The sequence below is a fragment of the Chionomys nivalis genome, chromosome X (genome assembly GCF_950005125.1).
Source record: "Chionomys nivalis chromosome X, mChiNiv1.1, whole genome shotgun sequence".
In the NCBI taxonomy this organism is placed as follows: domain Eukaryota; kingdom Metazoa; phylum Chordata; class Mammalia; order Rodentia; family Cricetidae; genus Chionomys; species Chionomys nivalis.
The window spans coordinates 56,612,674-56,633,510 of record NC_080112.1 but is presented as its reverse complement, the minus strand read 5'-3'; the positions used below and the strand labels follow the sequence as shown (position 1 = coordinate 56,633,510).

Here is a 20,837-nt window from a genome sequence, read left to right as displayed (position 1 = left end):
GGAATGGTAATGTATCTTCTCTGGTATTTTATATTGGAAGTGTGTAATTTTCTTTTTTATTTTCCTGGGTTATGGTACAGTAAAGAAATTGCCTTGAGTCTCAGAAGAGACTATGGAATTTTAAACTATTGAGAACTGTGAAAGACTATGGGGACTTTTGAAGTTGGACTAAATGTATTTTTTTCTAAATGCATTTTTGCATTATGATATTGCCAGGAGCCTATGGAGACCAGAAAGTGGAATGTAGTTCGAATGAAATGTCACCCATACTCTTGGGTGACATACTTCATACTTTTGGGCATTGGATAGTTGCTGGCATTGTTGGACATTTTCAGAGTTGCTACTATCAGTTTGATCTCTGTTTCCTGCTTGCAGTACAAAATGTGAGGTCTCAGATTGCTGTTCCTGTCGCCATGTCTGCCTTCCCCATATGTTGGTCATGGATTTTTATCCCTCTGGAACCACAGGCCCAAAGTAAACCCTTCCTTCTTTAAGTTGTATGTTGTTTTGCCACAGTAATAGAAATGGAACTAATACATCATATCAAGATCAGATTCACTGGATGGATTAATAACATGTATGTTCAAGAGAAGGGCATAAAGTCTCATACTACTTAGTATGACCAATATGCTTGTGTGATTTCTACAGATCTGGAAACTGACCTTAAGATATCATATTAGGCTAATAGGCTTAAAAATTCATTACATATTGGGTTCTTTAAAACTTATTATACATCCAAACATCCCATACAAGCCAAGATTTCTGTTACTACTTCCTTCGTGTTTTTGTTATTGTTCTTTTAATGAGAACTGATAGCAAAGTTTTCACTTTTAGGTTTTTTTTTTCCAGTGGAATTGGTGCATTATAGATCTAAAGAAATCAACAATTGCTGTAAAAAGATTGTGGATGCAGTTAAATGTGTAAGGATTAAGATTGAGAGCTCTGCTTTTTCTCACTTGGAAATTCTCATTCTTGGGCCATGTTTCTTGTATAGACCCTATAGGTAAGGAAGAAGAAATGCTTTATCTGGTGAGAATGGAAACCATTTCTCTGGCCAACTCTTGTCAACCAATTTTCAGAATACCTCCAATCTATATTAGGAAGCTGTTAGAAATTTACATAAAGTTGCATTTATTTAAGGCTCATATTTAGTGTGTTGTTTATAAATACAATTACACTTTAAATATTATTTACCTATTATGGAATTCTTTAATAAATGAATATTTTAAAAGAATATATGTATATTATGTTGCAGAATTTTGCTACTCTCTAGTGCCTTCCACATTTTTTAAAGGTGTAAAAATGAAAACACATGTGGTTTATTGCAAATAGATTATGGTAATGCATCTACAAGTAAAGTATATTTTCATACTTGTTTGGTAGTCTTAGAAAACATTGTGTGTCTGTACTATTCATAACAAAATTTGGAATGATATCTTAAATTTTGCAGAATGTAAAAATGTGTATCATTATATATTATTAGTTATAGTACCACTATAGCTGGTTTTCTGTAAAAAGGTAGTGCCAGGTTGGCTTATATATTTGTAACATTAAAATGTAGATTTACCTATTTTTTTTTCTCATGATGATTCCCATCTACCAAGTGAATGCATTGTGTATATCTATCCTCAATATAGCATCAGTGAATTCATTTTAGATAGGAAAAGATAGTCATATGACTGAACTTAACAAATGCCAAAAATTGAATTTAGCTTTCCTCCCTCCATTCTTAGGAAACAATCATCATTTGCTGTTTATCTTTCATTTAAATGCTTGGATTATACTGTCTTTACTAGGTCTACACTTCATTAAGCCTCAATTTACATATAAGTTTGCTTATGTTAGTTTTCAAGTTCATGTGTCTCAACTCACTAATGAAATGCCTTCTAACCTGTGAAACTTCTGAAAAGTTCAAAGAGTCATATAAAAGTACATTTCAGGTTTCTAAGAGAAAAAAAGGGGGGGTTGGGTCTTCCGGGGCAATGGTACACTGCAAACATAAACACTGTTCTTGTTCCAAGTTAGAGTCATTGTGTTCTTTCAATTCCCTGTTACCATATGTTAAATCTACCTATCTGATAATTATAGCAGTTTCAAATGCCCCATTACTTTTTAAAAAAATCCTATTTCCATAGTCATTCTTGGTTATCTTATTTTAACATTTCCAAATTCAGTTTGAAAACATAACTAAAATTTGCCAGAAACTATGCAAAGTGAATATGAATTGAGATTAGACATATATTTAAAAAAAATGAGAGATAAATGCTCAGTTAAAATTTATTATTTGTTTCCTTATTTTAAGAGATGCAGGTTCCAGTAATAACATAGTTCAAGACACACTAAAATCGAGGAAACAGATGTCAGAAGGAATTTGTTGGTGTTGTTTATCTACTGAAGGCTGACGAGTGTTTTTACTTTGAAGTACCTTTCACAACCAGAGCTCCAGTTTCAGGCAAAGTTGCTATTTCCTACATATATATCTAAATCCCTTTTTGCAAACCTCAAAACAGGCTGTAATGTGCTAGATAAAAGGTTTGGCAGAATAATAATCCAATAATAATTATTCCCTCTCCCTACACTTTCATCTAATAACACACTTAACCTCTATTGTATGAATCAGAGCCCTTGGACAAGTTCTCAAGATCACATGGCTTGGACTCTAGCTCTTTTGTTCAACCTGTTGTAATTGACTCATTTTCATCGAAACTACACTATTCCCTGCATTCTTCATCCATATGTTCTCTCTCTCTCTCTCTCTCTCTCTCTCTCTCTCTCTCTCTCTCTCTCTCTCTCTCTCTCTCCTCTTCTCTTCCCAAAGTTCTTGTTATTAAATCTCAGACATGCTTGTTTTCCATTCCTGAGAGTTAGTCCTTTGAATTATATGAATAATCCTTTACTTCTTTGCCTTTGATTCCTTCCATATTAAACAACATTCAGATGCTTACCTGATTTGCATAGGTGAATTGTTGCACGCAACTAGTATAGGTATTTATATATATATAACTTTGTAAATAAATTATCCATAGGCTAAATAAAAAGGCAAATATAATTAACAAATATTTTATTTTCAATATGCATGTACCTGTGTTGTTACCCACATCTAAGATTTTTATACTTACATATCAAGTTACTTATTTTACATAGTTGTATTTTGCATTAATATACTCATGTAATGAATCTCATCCCACACATTTTTATTTATCTGATGGAAAAAAAGAGAGAAGCCTATAAAAATTCAGGTAATGGAGAAAGAGAGACTGATTAGTAATGCTAAATATCCAGTTTTCTCAAATTCTATTTAATTATTTAAGTCAGTACTATAAAGGAAATAATTATGCAAATTGCTAGCAGTGTGAATCCAGCCTAGTCTACTGAATATAGAATAACAGAGTTAAATCTTCAATGAAAGGAATCAGAAGGCTAAAATGTTACCATAAATTTCAAAAGGGTAAATCATATTCTATCCTCAACCATCACAACCTCAATTTCATAAAAACAGGGTGGTTTAGGATAAACATGAGTTTAGAGATAAAAAAGTGTAAGCCAAAGGACAAGTGTCTGAGAAATTAGAGAATGGGATCAGTTGTCTTTCTAGGAAACAGAGTAACTTTTAGGATATATAATCCATTGTGGATTATAAAGATCAGAATATACTTGTACTTTTCCTCCAAGGCAGTTATATAAACTATAGCTCATAGTTAAATAGTCATTATGAAATCAAAGAATAAGAAGCAGATTCCATTTTAGGTATAAAATTAACATACAGCTGTCTTTAGTTAAGCATTGTGCGATAATATCACTGATATAAAGATGTTTATAGTCAGATAGCAGGAGAAATAGCAGGAGAAAGAATCATAACCTGCTGGTAGGAAGACCTTGAGTCCATGAAGGAACATTCTTCTTTACAAAATTTTTCAAAGGCTGTACCATGTGGGAAAAGGATCCCCCTTTTGTTATTGGTAGAAGTTTTCAAACATAGTCTCTATGTATGTAAATCCTATCATTTAAATAGAGTTTAAAAAGAGTCATGAATCAGATGTCTGATATCTTAATGCCTCTTTCAGATTTGAACTCCTATCTTAATTCAGGAGAGGGAGAGATACAGATAAAAGAAATGTCATATAATTTGGCTTTAAGATAGAGAGGGTATATTGAATATATATAAACATAATACATGCAATATATTCCATAATTTTGCTTTTCTTCTAAGGCACTTATATAAAGCATAGTTTATTAATACATTAATATATTATATTTAATATATTATTAATAATCAATAGATTCCTATATTATATTATTCTGTTTCATATACATATGAGATTGAATGTTGGCCTCATGGTATAAGGCCAACATTATGAGCAGAAGAGGGAAATGTGAATGTATAGAATGTGATGAGACTGTCTCATGATTAGTTGTTTGCATTAAGAAAGTAGTAGTATATAAAGATGACATTAATATAGGATTTATGAAAGAGAAAAATTTTCTGCTAACTGTGTAGAACACTCCTTGCTGAGCAGAGGTTCATAGCTGAACAACAAACATGATCTTTTGCAAGGAAAGAAGTTACTTTATTTGGGGAGGCTGATTTTCAAAACAAATATGAAAAATGAAAATGCTAGTAAAAGATATTTTTGGTCTAATTGAGGAATATTCCAATATTTGAATAAAAAATAAAATTGTAAAATTATAAACAGTGACATATAGAAATTATTTAAGCTTAGTATATTTTTTAAGATCACAAATGACATCATTACACAAAGTTAAACTAGAACAAGAGATTTGTCAGGTTTTTACCTGTTCTCTCTTTATTCCAGTCTTCTCATTCTTTTCTTTGGGGAAAGCAATATAATCCACCTAATTATTCTTTTTTTGTTTTTCAAAATAGATACATAGTTCAAAAATGAGTGATAGTATTTTCTCTAAATATATGCAATAGAATTAAAAATATGTCACCCATTTGACCAGCAAGGGTAATAAACATTTTCATCATGCTATTGTCTACCATGGAAATGTTTTAGAGTGGCATTTTTATAAATTCCTGTCCTTTATCCATATTAATATTAATACAATATGCAGAAATTCAACAAATGAATCTTTAACTCTTATTGCATATATATTCATTTTGTCTGTGTGCAAATGAAGCATACATATGACCACATGTGTGTGCCCTTGTGCATGTGGAAATCAAAAGACAGCTTGAGAGTATAAATTCTATCCTAAAATCATGCGGGTCTCAGGGATTAGAATCTGGTTCCTCAGTCATTATGAAAGTTTCTTTTGCCTGCAGAACCATCTCACAGGCCCAGAATGCATTTTTAAAATTCACATTTATTGCTCATTTACTGTCTATTTTGGTAATAATAGAAAACAGATTCTCAATTCCTCAGTTGAAACTGACAGTAATTACTGAGTGATCCCACTGTTATTTATAGTTTATTTTTGACATTTTATTTCAGTTTTATTGAATTATGATTAACTGTCAAATTATTTCCAAGATCACTCTAGTTTATAATGAACAGATCATCTGTCATAGTTTTCAGAATAAAAGTAACCTAATTGAACTAACAAAAACACTGGTCAGTTCCCACAATATTCATAAATATATTACAAATGCCCTAACTATGTATTGCAATTATTTACTCGAATAGTGATTTAGTGGTGGCAGCAGTGGCGGTGTGCACATATTTCTGTGCGTACAAGTGCACATGCAACACTTAATTAGTGTATGAGTAGGCAAGAACCACTTTACTTATTTAATATATTACTCTACAGTGTTGCTTCTTGACTTGGATAACATTTGCTTCAAATTATTTTCCATTAGTGATTAGTTACAGTATTTTACTCTTCTTGATGGCAGTTCCTTGGAGGTGGAAAATTAGAATAAAATTACAATCCTGGTTGCCCACATTGTGTACCAAAGTTTAGACTGCAGTCTAAACTGTGATTTAAGTCCATAATCTCTTCAGCATAAACTGAATATCTTGTATTCAGTTTATATCTTATACAAATTATTATTTTTTGCCATAGTTGCTGAATTTAATGTAGCCTCTTAGATAGTTGTGAACACTAATTACCTACTCTGGTTTAGATCACCATGGATTCCCTCCTAACAGTTTGAGACTCAAATCTGTAAATTGGAAACAGTATCAATGATTCTAAAGCCTGATGCTAGTTACCTTGATTCAGTGTATTTATGTTGGGCTAACATAAACATTCTTGCATATTGAAAAGTACATATGAGCTATTTTTTCGTATTTTTTTAAAAAAAAATATTTATTAATTACTGAGAATTTCAGATACGTATACAATAATTTCATACCACCCAATTATCTCCTGGAGAATAGATCAATATTGACTACATTTTGAAATCTAAAAAAGTAAAAAGCACAATAAAGAAAGGGTGTGGTTTTGAATATAGAAAATACCTTTCAACTGTTTTCTTTTGTGTAGAAAAATGATTCTTAGAAGCCCTAGAATGTACAGCATTTTTAGCAACTAAGCAATCTCCAAGTATGAGGTTTGGAGTATACTCTGGTTTTGTGCAGACTAATTGCCAAGTGATTCTTGGAAGAGAAATTGAATCTAAAACCAAATGAATGAAAATCTCAACTTATAACTTCAATATATTTTTCTATGATACTTCAAAGTGTGAAAGTTTAACCAACATTGAAATAGCCATAGCTTAGACCCATCCTAAAAAGTGAAAAGCAATCAAAAGTCCTACGAAGCTATAAACCCTACAAATCACAAAAATCACCAGCCTGGAAAAATATCCCCCAAAGGATATTATAACACTTATACTTTGGGTAGAACCAATAGCTATTTAACTGCACTTAAGGCCTGCTCAGTAGTGGGAATTCACATCTGGTATTGTAAACTTATCCAACTAATTGTCACTATTGGGATCATGGGGCCTAGAGGACAATTAGCTACTGCCACTATCCTAAGATGAGGTATTTTCTAACTGCACTCTAAATATTTACACCCACCAAAGTGTAGGTAGCAGTTGACATCAAAGAAGCTTCTGGTTTTGTTTGTTTTTTGGAAATGGATACTACTAGAAATACCCACAACTGATTAAATTGCATAGAGCAATTGAACACTGGATGTTGAACCTAATATGATAAAATACAGCACAACCCGTACACCTAAAATTGAAGGAACATCATAGAAGAGGGGGCAGAAAGATTGTAAGAGCTAGAGGAGGAGGACATATTCTGTGACATCGTATCTCATATACATTACAGGGCTGGCGCACATATTAAAGCTCAAGAATATGGTTACCTGAACAAAACCTGAATAATGACAGTATCAGTTGACCTGCTAACATGGGTGTGGAAAATCTCACAAAGCCCTACCCATAAATGAAGAATTATGGGTATTGAATGGCCTTTGAGAGAAGGGGAGTCAGTCTTCTCCAGAGATAAATCCACTAATAAGTTATTCAGCCCAATGGGATAGGCCTTAAACACATACACAGATGAGTAACACTAACGAGACTCAGCAAGTTATATGTATGTGAGTATTTATGTATGTCAGACTAATGAAGAAGTCATGGATTTGAGAAGGAATGGGAGAATACAAGAGGTAGAGGCATAGAAATGATATTATGCAGTACCCATGTATTATATTCTCAAATGAACAAATAAAAAGACCATATTTAAAAATTTTTCATTAAGTTTCTAAGAAAAGGAAACCAATAAATACAAACTGGATTACTTAATGGATTATTAGAACTATTGAGGGTGTTCTATACTTTTCGATTCTTCACTTGCCATTATAGCTATAGTTTTTAAAGGATAAACAGGAAAGATTAACAAATCAACAAAAAAGTTTAATGTACATTTAAAAAATCTTCATTATTCTCGAAAGCATAGATGCATAGAGAGAGAGAGAGAGACAGATAGACAGAAACAGAGAGATAGAGAGCACTAGTGAGACAGAGACAGAGGCAGAGTGTATGTGTGTGTAATATTCAACAAATGTTTGGGGATAGTTGTATTGAGCTTTCAGAACTGATTTTATTAAGGCCTCCATAGTTCAATGTGAATGATAGACAGCTGCATGTATACATTTTTATTTGTATTTTATATTTGTATTTGACCTATAACCTAACGTTGTGTGTACTGCAATGAATTCCATCTGATGTGTATGTAACAGCAGAAAGAGTGAATCACAGTTCTAGGAGAAGTTCCAAAATGAATAAAACATAAACATCATCCTTGACAAATTCACAAGGCTACAATAAATATATGCCATACTAAGTTTCCTGAGGAAAAGAAAAAAATGTGAGAAGAAAGCTGTTTTACAACATGCAGAACCAAAGTAAATGACAAACATTTGAATTTTTCAAGTGATTTGGCTATCACTAACACACATAATCCTTCCATGCAAATGTCCATTTTTTTAACTAGATTTCAGCAGACTAGCCAAAAGACAAACTATTTCCAAATGCTCCCATATTCAGTTAGAAGGTATTGGTACAACTGTTTGTATGTATAAAATTTAAGTAACAGTTATAAATAATTTTCAAATCCTATTTTCCAATTTTGTAAATGATTATAATTTAGGATAGTATTATATAAAGGAACAAATGTACAAAAGAAATTTTTTCTATCTCCAAGCTAATTAGCATTTCCATTAATAAAATCCCTTTGTGGTTAGATTTTTAATAATGATCTGAATTTACCACTGCTTCTAAACTGTTTGATTATAAAATTTTGATGTAAAATCAATAAATTTTATTTTCTTATTTCTCAGTATTAGATCGTTTCTTAGAATTTTTGGCTTTTAATAATATTCTTCACATTAAATATATCATTTATTTCTGTGTAAACTGATACTTATAAGATAAACAAATAGATAATGTTTGATATTTATGGGACACTGTTTATGATGTTATCCACTTAAAGAGTATAAAATAAGTTTTTAATGAAATATAATAACTGAGGTAATACTTTAAAGAATATGCCAGGTGAAATAATTTCTTTTGCACAATTAAATATGAAAGCAAGGGAAATGGAAAAAGAGGAAACAAAGAGAAAAGGAATAAAAAAATTGGGGGATGAATTGATTTACTAGAAGTAATGAAAGACATTCCACAGGAATTTCATCCTAGGATGCTTCACACATGCCCTTGAGAAGGAGACAGTATCTGCAATCAACTTCTCTAGAGAGAATGAGCAAGAACATGTCCAAGACTGAAATGAGGGAACTCATCTCTTGAGGCAGTGATACAGAGGGACAGAAAAATCATGACTGTCAAAGGGGAAATAATAGAGAAACTGAATCTTTATTGATGTAAATGGCTAGTTCTTGATTGAACACGTCAGTTTGGTTAGTATCATTGGCAAGGATAACTTTGATGCCTGCCAACTATCTAGTCAAGTTTCACTTCTCACTGATCTCTCTCTCTCCCTCCCCCTCCCTCTCTCTCTCTATCTCCCTCTCTCTTTCTCTCCCTCTCTCTCTCTGCCTTCCCCTCCCTCCCTCCCTCTCTCTCTCCCTCTCCCTTCCTTCTTTCCTCCCCCCTCTCTCTCTTTCCCTCTCCCTCTCTCCCTCCCTCTTGCTCTCTTTCCCCAACCTCTCCCTTTCTACTTATAAGAAGATTCTAACATGATAGCTTTATCCCATATTGGACACTATGCAAACATTTAATCAGAGTGGCTTACTAATGTTAACATGAACCTCTTAAGAATTTGCATGACATAAATTGAAACCCCTAAAATATGTAAAAATCAGCTATACATATATCACAGCTTCTTAGAATATTACACTTTCCCCATACTTAGAAAAGACCGCTACGCAGATTTTATTTAGAAATTACTCTAAGATAGTTATCTATTCTTCAGGTGAAAAATAATATAAGAAAGTTTAAGAAAAACAAAGACTGTTTAAATGACACTGAAAATGAGTCCAGATTATGAATAAATTAATAACTGTTTTAATGTTAGCAAACTAACAGTGCTGAAAAATAATTAAAGTAAATATCCCTTATATATAGGGATATTTATATATAGCCATACCATGCACTAAATAAATTGGATGTGTGTTTGTACCTAGGAGTTAAAAAAAATGGGACAACAGTATCCAAATGAACAAAGCAAATATACTATCAATATACAGGAAGTTCCACATTTAACTAACAAATTGGCTGAATATAAACTAACAGGCCTGTAGAGTTTCTTCCCTAAATGTATGGAGAAATTAAAAATAAAATGGTATAATTTTTTATCACGCTTTTGTATAATTATAATACATCATTTAACTCTGATATTAAGTATAATACTATGACTTAGAGTTTTAGGACTATATTGTCTTTGGCATCTCCCTAGCATTACATGTTCTCACACTTGAAGCATCTGTAATTTAAAAGAATGACTATTTTTTCAATTCTTATATAAACCAGCTTACATTTTAACTTGCATAATGTTTGTTTTTCCAATCACTGGGAAGTTAGGCAAGTTGGTTATGTTCATTCTGTTTAACCCATAGTTTTACAAGCTCTCAGAAGTTTGGTGTACCCTGCTTTCTATTTGCATACTAGTGTAAAAACCTCATCAAATATTTTCTCAGTAAAGTTTCATAAATGGCATATGAAAATGGGAAATTTCCATTAAGATGAGTAACAGAGTCATTTTATTAGGTTAAAGCATGGGAAAGAATTTTACCAAATCATATAGATATAAATTATAAAATACAGTTTTATCCAGGGACGGTTTTCTGTTTTTTGAGACAGGGTTTCTCTATAGCTTTGGAATCTGTCCTGGAACTAGATATTGTAGACCAGGCTGGCCTCAAACTCACAGAGATCTGCCTGCCTCTGCCTACCAAGTGCTGGAATTAAAGGTGTGCACCACCACGGCCTGGCATTATTCAGTGATTTTGAATATTATAAGTGCAAACAGCTACATTATATATAGTTTAGAGCATATTTGGAAACCCTGACTATAGGAAACTTGTGAAACATAATGAAAACAGTGTATTAAAATAAAGTTTTCAATAAAAATCCAAAAAGTTTATACCTAGTCACAATTGGTATTGGGTCATCTGCGTTTTCTGGATGTTCAACAGTAGTTACTTGTCAGTAGTAGTGTATCTGCTTAGCTGGGATGTACAAGAGATAACCTGAAGTTACAGAGAATAGATGTACAATCAAACCTAGTGGGTGAAGTTAGACAGAGCCAAAAAACAAATGTCACATGTTCTTTCTAATATACATATTTTAGCATTGAATCTATAGATTTATGGTTTAACATGGAGTGTTTTTTATTCTAAAATATTAAATATAATTAAATATAATTTAATTAATTAATTGCTAACTGTTACTCTCAAGACATAATAAATGATCAATGCTTTTTAAAGCTCTAAATTCTATTTCAAATCTCCATAAAATGCTTTCATTGCTTTGCATTTCCCTGATGGCTAAGGATATTCATAACCTCCTTAAGTGTTTCTCTGCCATTTGAGATTCTTCTGTTGAGAATTCTCTGTTCAGATCTGTATTCCATTTTAAAAATTGGATTATTTGGTTTGTTGACATCTAGTTTCTTTAGTTCTTTATATATTTTGGAAATTAGTCTTTTGTGTGAAGAATATTTCCCATTGTGTAGGTTCTCATTTTGTCCTATTGACAGTGTTGTTTGCCTTACAGAAGTTTTTCAGTTTTATTAAGTCCCATTTGTTAATTGTTCATCTCAGTGCCTTTGTTATTGATGTTCTGTTGAGTAAGTTGTCTCCTGTGCCAGTGTGGTCAAAATTATTTCCACTTTATTTTCTATCAGGCTCAGTGTTTCTGAATTTATATTGAGGTCTTTGATCCACTTGGACTTGAGTTTTGTGCAGGTGATAAATATGAATTGTTTTGCATTCCACTACATGCCGACATCTCGATAGACCAACACCATTTGTTAAAGATGCTTTCTTTTCTTCATTGTATAATTTTGGCTTCCTTGTAGAAAATCAGGTGCCTATAGGTGTGTGGATTTACATCTGTGTCTTTGATTTTATTTTGTTGATCAACCTGTCTGTTTTTATGCCAATATCATGAGAATTTTATTACTATAGCTCTGTAGTAGAGGTCAAAATTAGTGATGGGGATACCTCCAGAAATTCTTTTATTGTACATGATTGTTTTAGTTAGCCTGGATTTTTTTTTTGTTTTTTTCCATATGAAGTTGAATATTGTTCTCTCAAGGTCTGTAAAGAATTATGTTTGTATTTAAATGGGGATTGCACTGAATCTGTAGATTTCTTTTTGTACAGTGCCCATTTTTACTACGCTAATCCTACTGATCCTGAGGTTCCATCTTACATCTGTCACAATGGCTATGATGAAAACACAAGTGACTGCTCATACTGGAAAGGATATGGAGCAAAGGACACACTCTACCATTGCTGGTGGGAATATAAAAGTGTATAGCTACTTTAGAAATCAGTGTGGGATTTCTCAGAAAATTGGAAATCAATCTAGCACAAGACCCAGCTATTCTACTCTTGGATGTATATCCAAAAGGATGTCCAATCATACCACAAAGACACTTGCTCAACTATGTTTATAATAGTTTTACTTGTAATAGCCCAAACCTGGAAACGACCTAAATGTCCCTCAACCAAAGAATGAATAAATAAAACGTGCACAACGGAATACTATCAAGCTGTTAAAAACAAGGAAACTGGAAAATTTGAAGGCAAATGGATGGAACTTAAACACATAAGTTTCGAGTGAGGTAATCCAGACTGAGAAAGACCCAAAGAGACTAGGTAACAATAGGGCTCATGGTGAGAAACCCAGATCTTCCTGGAGAGAGGAAACAGAGATTTTCTAAATGGGCTGAGGGTGGGGATGGAAAAATGAGTAATCAGGTTGGGGTAGGTTATCAAAGGGGAGAGTGCCGAGAGGGAGTGCTGGGGAGCATTTTGGGATCATGTAGAAGCCTGGTGTGTTGCAGGGGGTAGGGGGCCACTTGTTGATTCCTAGCTGCTTAGCCCGAAATAATCACACAAAAACTGTATTAATTAAATCACTGCTTGACCCATGGCTGTGGTGTACCGGATAAAGTTCCCAGCGGTTTCTGCCTCTGTTTCGGCTACATGACTTCTCTCTGACTCTGCCTCATTTCTCCCAACATTCAACTTAGTTTTCCTCACTTAGCTTGTTCTCCTAAAGCTCTGCTATATAGGCCTGAAGCAGTTTCTTTACTTATCAATGGTATTCAAGCCTACAGAGGAAAATCTCACATTCCTGGTGCAGGGGAATCTGCTAGCAGTCTATAGGGAGGACCCAACTTAGATTCCTAGCAGTAGCGAAGAAGTAGCCAGAACTAACTGTCGCGAACTAACTGTCTCCAGTTACTATATTGGTCCAATTGTCATCAGAGAGGCACCATTCAACAACAGATACAGACAGATGAAGAGACCCAGAACCAAGCACGAGGGAGAATCAGGAATTCTTCAGAGGAGGAGGATACAGGAGTATAGGACTCAGAAGATCAAGGACACCACTGGAAGGTTTACATAATCAACTAACCTGGGCATTTAGGGGCTCACAGAGCCTGTGTGGAACTGACCAAGGCACTTTGAATATATGTTACAGTGTAGCTTGGTCCTCTTGTGGGACTCCTAACAGTGGGGACAGGAGCTATCTCAGACACTTTTACTGAATTTTTGGACCCTATTCTTCATAATGGCCTTAATACGTAGGAAAACTACTGCAACTTGATATGTCATGTTTTATTGATACTTATTAGAGATATGCCCTTTTTCTGGATGGAGAATGAAGAGGAAGAGATTTGGGGGTTGGAGATTTCAGCTGGGATGTAAAAGAAGTAGATGAAGAGAAAAAATGAAAAATAAGTGCTTTCATTGGACTATCTTGTTAGGGAGGCTGTTTCATCATTTTGGGGACAAAGACTGTAGATCATTAATCTAGCAAATTCACAATTGTGTGTGTGTTAACATTGCTGGCAAAAATCAAATAAGCCTTAGTTGTTAAATAAAAATAAGTGTCATTTGTTTTAATCCTCTTTCTGTGATTCAGTAATTAACCCTGAATATTTTAAAGCATAAATCATCTTATACATCACAGATTAGCAAAATAAACAATGGTTTAATTATCAAGATATAGAAAAGTGATATATTGTAAAATATAGTAAATCTACGTATTTATGTTTTATATACAGATTCACAATTTGTATGACTTTCATCTATTAGAAGCACTATACTACCCTCAGCTTTCCTTTGACGCCTGTTATTTGTGTGGGTTGAGGCCACAGATAGTCTTCCCTAACAATGAACACACCACTTGGTTATCCAATACCAAATAGTCAGTCTTGAAAACATTTATACAAGTAACATTATACAGAGACGCTTATATTTATGCATTTAGGAACACACACACATGCACACAAATGCATATAAAACAGCAATTGATGACAAAAGGGGCCATGAGTTTGAAAGAGAGCAAGGAAAGTTATTGGGAGAATTTGAAGAAAGGAAGGAGAAGGAGGAATTGATGATGTAATTATATTATAATCTCAAAAAAGATAATTAAAAAAAATTTATGTTATTTTTTTATTTAATTTTTCAGAAAAAAATTAATTTAACAAAAATATTTAGAAGATAAAACATAAATAATGGCATTACATCACTACTGATAGAATCAATGATCATTAATGGCTTATAGGTTAAAAAAAAAAAACCTCTGCCCTCTTGTCTTAATTCTCTTTTAGTTACCAATAGCCCTGTACAGATTTAGCAGAAAACACTAATTAGAAAATAAATAAAAAATGAGTATGTAAAAAAATAAATGTCTTTATCAGTATCTGACGTTAACGCTATTTTATTATAATATATGCACCATTTGCTAAAATTACTTTTGTATTACCAGTGCATTCTGAGTACTTTTGGTTATGTATTCTAACACATCTATTTTTAAAAAAATAAAATTCTATGTTACCGCATAATTTATTTAACCAATCAATCTTCAATTGGTGGGCATTTAAGTTGATTTTTGATCCACTGATGAAAGTAGAAAACCTGATATTACTAAAGTGCCTTTTAAAAAATGAATGCATGCATTTCATAGTCTAATTTTATACCAGGAGTATATATTTGCTTGATATGACTTCAAACAAGTGCGTCTTCTATTCTTCAAAATTGTATAATCATGTTAATGTAATGATGCAAGTGGTTAGCTAAACTAATTTTAACGCATTATGGAGGAAATGAGTAGATGCCTGCACTAAATCCTAAATTTGAATCTTGAAATAACTGCTACTGCATGACTGACATTCCTTAGCATAGGATTTGCTATTTAAAACATCCAGATCTATTCATTGATTCTTTTGTAGAGAACTGAGTACTTTATAAAACAGTTCAAGTGACTATTCTTAACCTTAATAAAAAAGACTTTAGACTAAGTTTTATTCAAAGAGAATTAAAATCCTAAAAGGTGTGCCTAAGTTTGACCAAGTTTATTTAGGTCAAAAACAATTTTCTCCAGTAAAGGCTACACAGATGCCCATGGTCTTGGCAGCAACCTATGGCCATGCTTGTGTCTGAGGGCTGTGCTGTCACTTGAACAATATTGATCTGAGTGTTCTGCACAGCCACACAGGGTCATGGTCTCTTCTCAGCCAGGGTTGCTCATAAAGGCCCTGATTGGGTCCTTAGCCTTACAGCAGTCAGAGTCTGAGTTGATCTGTGGCTCTGGTTACCATTGAGGGCTATGTGGATGCCAGTCTCATGAGACCATGTTGGTGTCTGAGGGACATCCTGCCACCAGGGTCATACTGATCTGCTTGATCCATCCTTTCACCTGGTGCCATGGTGACATTCAGGTCTGAACTGCTGTCAAGGACCATGTCTGAGTTTGTTGTTCCACTGCTGATGGGATCAGTGTTAATGTTCAGGGCAAGTGTTACCACAGAGAGCCATAGGAACCGTGGATGTTAAATTTTCAGAGCCATACTGAGCTAACTCCACTCTTCACTGGTCCTAGAATGCTTAGCCCTGCCCCTTGCTGGACATTGCAACGAGAGACCTGGCCCTGTCCTTCATAGGAGAGCTCCCCTATTCCCCCACCCACTCCCACATTCCAGGGAGGTGGCCCATCCCTCACCACATGTTTGGGAGAACTGACCCTGATGACATGGGCCTAGAAGAGATTGCTCTGCCCTTCACCTGAGAGAAGTGATCCAAGTGGCCCAGGCTGGATAACTCAGTTATTACTCAGGTCAACATCTGGGCCTTGGGTTGGCCCACTCTAATGTCTGCCCCATCTATGACCTGCTGGAGCATGTGAAGGGACTGGTCCTGCAGAACAATAGTCACAGGTTCCCCATGACTGGGGCAATAGTAGGATATCAAGAGGAGTTTCAGTGAGGAGCAGATATGGAAAGACTGGAAAGTGAGTAGGATTGGGATGCATGATGTGAAATTCCCAAAGAATCAATAAAGAATTATTGCTCCTCTATAATTTCCAGAAAGAAGATTTTTGTATCTCTCATAATTTGACTTAATATTGGTATATATTCCTGTATCTATAACTCTGTATAGAGAAATATACATCTTTTTATTTATTTAAAAGTGATAACCAAAGTGTATACTACTGTCACAATTTTAATGAAGTGCAGCTTTTTTTTAAATATGGGGAAGGTGTTGATGATAATATCACAGTGAAAGAACTGTGTATATATGTATAATACTTGATAGATTTTATTTAAAAACACAAAATTTCACAGAAACAATCCTTTGAACCATGAAATGATTGTCCTAGATTTTCCTAAACACAATAAATAAAATATTACTACATCTATAATTTCAAATTTTTCTTCAAACATTTCTGACTTTGTTTTCAGTTGAGACACTTTCAAATAACATATTTAAGCCAACTGTTGATGGCTCACACCTTTAATCCCAGCTCTTGGGAGGCAGAGGCAGGTGGATCTCTGTGAATTTGAGGCCACCCTGGTCTACAAGAGCTAGTTACAGGACAGGATCCAAAGTCACAGAGAAACCCTTTCTCAAAAAACAAAAAAACAAAAAAAACAAAAGTACATTTAACTAAAAATAAAATTGTATGTTTTCATTTTTTACTTTTAAAAATAAGAGACTGTAACCAATGCACTCAAGTTGCACTGTTTTTATCCATGTCTATATCATATAAGCACAATTGAATTGTTTAAAATCAAAATTATAGAACCTAAAGAAATATAGTGAATCCCAAAGAATTTTAAGATATTTTCTTATTGCTGTGAAGAATAGCTCTGGAATTTTGATTGGAGTTACATCGATTTGTGGATTGCTGTTTGTAAGACAGCCATTTTCAAAACATGGATTCTTCCAATTTTGTGCATGGAAAACTTCTTCTAGTGTCTTCTTATTTTTTTTCCCTCTGTTTTTTTTTTTTTTTTTTTTTTTTTTTTTTGGTTTTTCGAGACAGGGTTTCTCTGTGGCTTTGGAGCCTGTCCTGGAACTAGCTCTTGTAGACCAGGCTGGTCTCGAACTCACAGAGATCCGCCTGCCTCTGCCTCGCGAGTGCTGGGATTAAAGGCGTGCGCCACCATCGCCCGGATCCTGGTATTTTTTTAAAAAGATTTCTTTCACTTCTTGGTTCAGTCTTATTCTAAATTTCTTTTTAGGCAATTGTGAATTAGATTATTTATCTGACTTCTTCTTTGACATGTTTTTATATACAGGAACACCACTAATAAGCATTCCTGGACATGTTCCTTAAGAGCTCTATATCCTTCCACAGAAACACTTGCACATTCATGTTTATTATCATTTCCATTCCCAATAGCATGGAAATTGAATCAGCCTAGATGTCTATCAAATGATGAATGGGTAGAAAAAATTTGATACATATATATGATGAAATTTTATTTAACCATAAAAATGAAGTTGCAGGAAAAGCGACAGAATTGGAAAGTACTCTATTAAGTGAGACAGTGCAGGCTCAGAAAGACAAACACTGTGTATACACTATCATACGGTGCTCTTAATTTCTTAATTATTATATACGTTTATTTATGTGGGAGTGAGTATATGTACTGCTTGGAAAACCAGAAGGGGGCTGGTGAGAGGGGATAGTTCAAGCCCCTGTTTGAATGGAGATAGAGGAGTAGAAGGGGAAGGTCTAGATGGGAGGCAAGGGGAGGAAATAGGAAGAGAGGAGGGAAGAGAAACTGTAGTTGGTATGTAAAATCAAAAAAAAAAAGAAAGAAGGGAGACAAAAGATGTTTGAAGGAAAAAGAGTAAGGGAGGGTAATAGAATGCATGTGATATGAAAATTAAAATAGGGATATTGGTGTTGGGAGGACAGGAGCAAGATTAGAGAACAGGGAGATAGAAAGAATGACAGTAAGGGGCCATGAAAAAAATGACTGCATAAGAAAATAATATGAGGAAAGCTGTGATTTTGCAAATAAATGAAAAACTAATGTTTAATTAAAAATTAGTTGTAAAACTGGTCATTAATTGAAACTAATTTCTTCATAGTAAGGGTCTTGAGATTCTTGGGAAATGCAATGCTATTTATTTTACATTGTTTTTGCACATGCCAAGCCAATGTACTAGACCCTCACTGTCATTTCAAGGTATAGACAGTGTCAGCATATTTTCTAAACATAAAACCTCTCATTTACATGTGTTGAATGAGAATTATCCCCAGTTGATTTTTCCAGGCTGAAAACATGAATCTTGAAATATTAGCCACAAAATCATTGTTTGAATGCGTACACAAATTTTTTTTATTCTTTTTTACTTAAAATTTCCAACTGCTCCCCGTTTCCCATTTCCCTCCCCCTCCTCCCACATATTGCCCCCTCCCCCCGCTCCCCTCCCCCTATCCCCACTCCACTTCTCCTCCCCCTAGTCCACTCCCCCTCCCTCTCGATACTGAAGAGCAGTCCAAATTCCCTGCTCTACAGGAAGACCAAGGTCCTCCCACTTCTATCTAGGTCCAGGAAGGTGAGCATCCCAACAGGCTACGCTCCCACAAAGCCAGTTCATGTATTAGGATCGAAACCTAGTGCCATTGTCCTTGGCTTCTCATCAGCCCTCATTGTCCGCCTTGTTCAGAGAGTCCAGTTTCAACCCATGCTTATTCAGTCCCAGTCCAGCTGGCCTTGGAGAGCTCCCATGCCTGCTGATGATTTCTGACAAGTATTTTCATGTTAGTGCAGAGTTTTCTATTCAAATTTAACAGTGTCCTTGTAAGAAAACAACTTTTACTGAAAAAAACATTTTATATAAAATTTAAGCCATCAATGCTATCGTTGAGATAAATTCATTCTTTTCATGATAGATACTTACTAACTGATAAGTGACATTTTAAAAGCTTTTGCTGCAAAAATTTATGTTCTGTTTCTACTCACCATAGAAGCAAAATATTCAATGACTTTTTATGTTAATTATTGCTTTTTGCATTAGATTGTTTGTTTGTTTCACTGGAGTAGAGAACTGAAACATGGTTTCATGTAGCCCAAAGTGACCTCAAATTAACCACATAGCTTAAGCGGTCCTGGAAATCTGGACTTTCTGGATTTTACCCCCCCCCCCAAGTGCTGGAATTATAAGCACAATCTAATGATTAGTTTTTTTATGAAAATATTTGTAAAAAATGGGTATGATGCATTAATATTTTTTCTTTTAGGTTTTGAAACTGCTCCATTGAGGAAATGGACAATAAAACTCCCACAATTACAATCTAAATTTTTCTTTTAATAATATAGTATTTAGTCAATTCTTTAAGAATTTCTTGCAATGAGGTTTGATTATATTCACTCCCTAGTCCTCCCCAAAACTCCTCTCAGGTCCACCTCCATAGTCCTCTAAAATACTTTTTAAAATATTGTCTGCAAAATATGTTTTCAAGGAGTTGAGAGTATTACCCAGTTGCAGATTAATTACCAAAGAATCTAGAGGTGCTGGATATGATTCCTCCAGTGCCTAAAATATATATTGGATACAGTTTATGAATCTGTGATGCATTTTCTTCATATTCATTAAATAAATATTGTAAATGAATAAAATAAGAATATAGTTAAGAAAATAATTAAGCTAAAAGATCAATATTTTGTATAAAAATATGAAAATTGAGGGGTCAATGATATGGTTCAGCGCATGCGAAAACTTGCCATCAAGCTGGATGATGATCTGAGCTCCATCACTAGGGAATGAATAGTGAAATAAAACCAACTTCTGGAAGAAGTTCTCTGACCTGTACAGGTGCCCCATGGCATGCTTATTCCTGCACACACACACACACACACACACACAAACACAGACACCACTCTCACATACAGAGACAGACGTGTGGACATCCACACATAAGTTAAATAAACAAGTTAGTAAATAGAAAGGAAATATTAATAATGGCTAAAATAAGTATATTTTAAACTAGAATAGTGGCCTAGAGACATAAGGTCCTCAAATAATGTTAATTTATGCTATATTGATTACCAAGAGAATGTTCTTTCTTAGAGAACTCTCAGAATTATTCCCACAAAAATGTTTAAAAAATCTGATGGTTTATCATTTTGCTATGAAGTACCTGTGATCAAAGACTGTTCTTAATTTTAAGCAAATCCAAACTTCATCCTTTTATTTTTCTGGTTTTAACTTTGGGAATATACTTTAATTTTGTTGTTGCAAGTGCATGTGGATATGTGTGTAGTTTTTTTGTACTAGTAAAAACCAATATAATGCCATCTATCTCAAATTATAGCATTCATTTATCTGCAACTTATTAAGAGATATATAATAAAGTGTTATGTGCACATATTGCATTCACTCACATATAAAATATATACCTGTAACAAAGTTTCTGTTTA

At 34.0% G+C, this 20,837-nt stretch overlaps 1 protein-coding gene across 1 annotated transcript in view; it reads left to right on the top strand.

Moving 5' to 3' along the window:
• Il1rapl1 (interleukin 1 receptor accessory protein like 1) overlaps positions 1 to 20,837 on the top strand; it is a 653,936-nt gene that overhangs the window by 186,900 nt on the left and 446,199 nt on the right. The window lies entirely within an intron of this gene.